The 5,000-nt window shown below is 59.2% G+C and overlaps 1 non-coding gene across 1 annotated transcript; it reads left to right on the top strand.

The window, feature by feature from the left end:
- Positions 1-2,954: 2,954 nt before the first annotated feature.
- On the top strand, positions 2,955-4,820 carry LOC118803511. The gene has a single exon (XR_005006874.1). It is a non-coding gene; the product is annotated as an 18S ribosomal RNA (ribosomal RNA).
- The last annotated feature ends 180 nt before the right edge of the window (positions 4,821-5,000 follow it).

Raw genomic sequence — 5,000 nt, 5'->3', positions numbered from 1 at the left:
CGTTCAGGCACTTCAGATTCGTGTAGCGGTCCGTCTTGCTGTGGTGGTGCATGTGAAGGATGAAGCGCGTGGCGTGGCTCTTGCGGAGATTGGAATTCTCCCGGTCCTTCCTGGTGGGCTGGGCCCCCAGATGAAACTCGCGGAAGTCCTCCAGGACTTTACCGACCACAGACATCGCGAATCGGTGGGGAACCTTGGGCGGCCTGCCCTTCGGTGAAGGCCTTCGTGCGGTGGATGTCGAGGTACCGGGGCGGGCCTCTGACTCACCCGGGTCGGGCGATGGGGGCGGCGGTGGTGGTCGCGGTGGGGGCGGCGGTGGTGGTCGCGGTGGCGATGGCGAACGGCTCGCTGTAGGAGGCTCGGTGGCGTCGGAGGTGGTGTCGGGGTCGGCGGCGCACGCTCTCACGGTCGTGCCCAGATCCAACTCGCTCACCAGGGCCGGTGTTGGTGCGCGGGACCTGAGCTCCCTAAGCCCCTGTATGATGCACTCGCGCTTGGCCTCGTTTAGCATCTGCTCCCGGTCCTTCCCCACAATCTTGTGGGTCTTGGACAGGTGCCGATCTAACCTGGCCAGCCGCGCTTTGTCACATACGGGGCAGCTCAAGCGTCCCTTGAACCTCCCGGTAGCGAGAGCAAGGAGGAGCGCCAGCTCTTCCTTGTTTTCCACCCGGTGCCGGCGAGTGAGGTGATGGGTCATGACCATGAACGTGTGTCCGCAGATCGGGCATTCCCTCTGCAAAAAGCAGGGCGTAAAAACCTCCACTTGGAGCACAGAAAAACCAACAGCAAAGAGAGAGACCACGCGGCGTGTGTCTGTGTGCTGCTTACCCACCATCTTGCCTGGAGGCCGGGCTAAGGGAGGTGCGCACGAAAAACCTCGCCTTAAGTGGAGGTGGCCTTGGGCCGAGGCGGAGCCACGGGCCAGATGTATGACAAGCTGCACCTGGCTCCTCCGCCCGTTACACCTCGCGCCGGCATTCCTAGTGCCGGTCCCTAACCTTAATAAGCGACGAATTGTCGCACCCGCGAAGCTAAAGTTTTTACGGTGTCCCAGTGGCCGGAGAAAAAGTTAGAAAAATCGGCAAAGTTTTTCTGGTCTCCCAGCGGGCATGAGTTTCAGCGCTAAAGTTTTTCTGGTCTCCCAGCGGCCGGCGGGTTTTTATTTTTTTTTTGGTCTCCCAGTGGCCCGGTTCTCTGTAGCAGCGGTATTAAGGGGTTTAATGTGGGGGAGGGGTGCTTAAGTGTGGGCCATAAGGGTTCGGATGGTGTGCTGGGTTCCTGGAGGCCCTTAGCCCCGGATGGGTTGGAGCGGGGAATCCGAAAAAGCCCGGGGAAGGGAGTTAAGGGAGGTCCGTCCGTCCATCCATCCATCCATCCATCCATCCATCAGCTAAACCGCTTATCCTTCTGGGCCTATCCCAGCTGTCATTGGGCGGAAGGCAGGATACACCCTGGACAGGTCGCCAGTCCATCGCAGGGCAGGTTAAGGGAGGTCGGTAGGGGAAAAAAGGGGCCCTGGAGGTATATGTGTTTTGTGGGCATACGGAAGGGTGGGTATTGGGCATCTCCGGAAGGGAGCGGACTGGGGTGCCGGTCGATGGGTCATTGGAAGCGGGTGGAGGAGGAGAGCAGGCCGGTGAAGTTTGGTGGCGGTGGTATGTTTGGGAGGGCCCCGGTAAAGTTTGAAAGTTTTCCCCGGCTAAAAACGACAAAGTCCATAAAATTCGCCTAGGTGGCACCTCCAGGGTGCATGACCCATCGAACCGGGCCGAAAATAGTGCCCTCTGTTGGGCTACGGGGAGTAGGAAAGCCCCCCCGGAGGAAAAAAAAAAAAAAACGGCAAAGTTTTTGTGGTCTCCCAGTGTCTGGTGAAAAATTTTACCGAGTCCATAAAATTCGCCTAGGTGGCGCAACCAGGGTCTTCGTCCTACTTGCGTATCCGCCCAAGTTGCACCGTTTCCGGTCAGATTCAAACCCGACCGCGGTCTGGAGTGTCTGGTGCGCATGAAAAATCCAGAGGGGTGCCATCGGGATTTCGAGAAGCAGTGGCGACGTGAGTTTTGCTCGGGGTCCAAGTACCGTTATGGACTTAGTGCAATTTTCAGACACAAGTCCAACCAGTCTCCTCCTGCAAATAAACCCGAAAGATGGTGAGCTTTTCTGGGCCAAGTCCTTGGTCCGCTCCGATCGAATGGCATACCCGGCCCGCCAGGGGTTAGGCCACCGTCCGGCGTTAGATACGGCCACTATGGGCGTGTGTGTTCCTCCCCGTCTCTGCGGGCCAGCCTCCAGGGGGGTTTCGGCAACGACGAAGCCCGCCCGACCCTATCCGAGAGAGACTCAGAAGGCCGGTCTTGATCCGCTCAGTCCGTCCGATCGCACGGATGCCCGCACGGCTCGGGCTCGGGTGCTTGAAAGAGGCCCCCCCCCACCTTGTAGCTGGCATTTCCCGTGAATCGAACATTTCCTGGTTTAAAATTACCCTCCGGTCGGAAGGGCACCCGAATCCGACCGTTGAGCTTCCGAGCGCGGCCACGCTCACCCGGCCTCCCCCCAGGAAGCTGGTGTTGCGCGACCCGCGGTGGGGCTGCCGCGGAGATATGAGTTCCTTGACACGGGGGCCCCCGGCGCGCGCGCGCACGCGCGCGCGGGGTGTGTTGGATGGCCCTGAACCCCTCTCCGTTTCCTCATGAAGCCAGCATGTAAGCCCCCGCGGAGGGGCGTGCGTGTCACGGCCGTTGAGTTAACCGGGGCGGCCGGCCTGTCCTTCTCCGTGCGCCGCCGACGGCTCCACACTTCTGCCCCCGTTGCAGGACGGCCTCGAACCCCCCATCGTGTTCTCATAAAAGCCGGCATGTGTATGTCACGGCCGTTGAGTTCACCGGGGCGGCTGGCCTGGCCTCCTCGGTGCGCTGTCTCCCTGGCCGGCTCCCACCCCGACAGAGGTTGCTCGCTACCTGGTTGATCCTGCCAGTAACATATGCTTGTCTCAAAGATTAAGCCATGCAGGTCTAAGTACACACGGGCGTTACAGTGAAACTGCGAATGGCTCATTAAATCAGTTATGGTTCCTTTGATCGCTCCACACGGTTACTCGGATAACTGTGGTAATTCCAGAGCTAATACATGCGAACAAGCGCCGACCGTGCTCTCGCTTCGTGAGGGGGGGGAGGAAAGCGGAACGCGTGCATTTATCAGACCCATAACCCATTGATGGTGACTCTAGATAACCTCGGGCCGATCGCGCGCCCTCTGAGGCGGCGACGTCTCATTCAAACGTCTGCCCTATCAACTTTCGATGGCAGTATATGTGCCTACCATGGTGACCACGGGTAACGGGGAATCAGGGTTCGATTCCGGAGAGGGAGCCTGAGAAACGGCTACCACATCCAAGGAAGGCAGCAGGCGCGCAAATTACCCATTACCGACACGGTGAGGTAGTGACGAAAAATAACGGCACGAGTCTCCTTCGAGTCGCCGTGACCGGAATGAGCACATCCTAAACCCATGGGTGAGGAGCCATTGGAGGGCAAGTCTGGTGCCAGCAGCCGCGGTAATTCCAGCTCCAATAGCGTATATTAAAGTTGCTGCAGTTAAAAAGCTCGTAGTTGGATTTTGGGAGTGGGCCCGGCTGTCCGCCGCGAGGCGAGCCACACGCCCCGTCCCACGCCCTGCCCGCCGGCGCCCCCCGGATGCCCTTGGTTGGGTTGTCCGCGCCAGGGGGCCCGGAGCGTTTACTTTGAATAAATTAGAGTGCTCAAAGCAGGCCCACGCACCGCCTGAATACCCTGAGCTAGGAATAATGGAATAGGACTCCGGTTCTGTCTTCCATGGGTTTTTGGAACCGGGGCCATGATTAAGAGGGACGGCCGGGGGCATTCGTATTGCGCCGCTAGAGGTGAAATTCTTGGACCGGCGCAAGACGGGCGAAAGCGAAAGCATGTGCCAAGTATGTTTTCATTAATCAAGAACGAAAGTCGGAGGTTCGAAGACGATCAGATACCGTCGTAGTTCCGACCGTAAACCGTGCCGACCCGCGATCCGGCGGCGTTACGACAAAAGACCCGCCGGGCAGCGTTGCGGGAAACCACGAGTCTTTGGGTTCCGGGGGGAGTATGGTTGCAAAGCTGAAACTTAAAGGAATTGACGGAAGGGCACCACCAGGAGTGGAGCCTGCGGCTTAATTTGACTCAACACGGGAAACCTCACCCGGCCCGGACACGGAAAGGATTGACAGATTGATAGCTCTTTCTCGATTCTGTGGGTGGTGGTGCATGGCCGTTCTTAGTTGGTGGAGCGATTTGTCTGGTTAATTCCGATAACGAACGAGACTCCCTCATGCTAAATAGTTACGCGGCCCCCGCGGTCGGCGTTCTCCCCAACTTCTTAGAGGGATAAGCGGCATTCAGCCGCGTGAGATGGAGCGATAACAGGTCTGTGATGCCCTTAGACGTCCGGGGCCGCACGCGCGCCACACTGGACGGATCAGCGGGTCGCTCGCCTCCGCCGACAGGCGCGGGTAATCCTCGGAACCCCGTTCGTGATTGGGATTGGGGATTGCAATTCTTCCCCATCAACGAGGAATTCCCAGTAAGCGCGAGTCATAAGCCCGCATTGATTAAGTCCCTGCCCTTTGTACACACCGCCCGTCGCTACTACCGATCGGATGGTTTAGTGAGGTCCTCGGATCGGCTGTGGTCGGGGTGCCCTCGCCGGGGGGGGCCCCGGCCTGGCGCCGAGAAGTCGATCGAACTTGACTATCTAGAGGAAGTAAAAGTCGTAACAAGGTTTCCGTAGGGGAACCTGCGGAAGGATCATTAACGTGGGCCGGGTAGCGCCGCGGGGCGCCCCCCCCCCACTCCTTTAAAAGCCGGGAGGAAGGATGCGAGGGCCGGTAAAGCCTTGCCCTTCTCCTTCCTCTTGGTGCGCGGAGGGTGTTTGCAGAGTTCCCAGCCCCCCGCACGTGAAAGAGGCTGCATGAGGTGCGCTCGGGGCGGTTT

This window comes from Colossoma macropomum, unplaced genomic scaffold (genome assembly GCF_904425465.1).
Source record: "Colossoma macropomum unplaced genomic scaffold, Colossoma_macropomum, whole genome shotgun sequence".
Lineage (NCBI taxonomy): Eukaryota > Metazoa > Chordata > Actinopteri > Characiformes > Serrasalmidae > Colossoma > Colossoma macropomum.
This window is presented reverse-complemented; position numbering and strand designations above follow the sequence as displayed.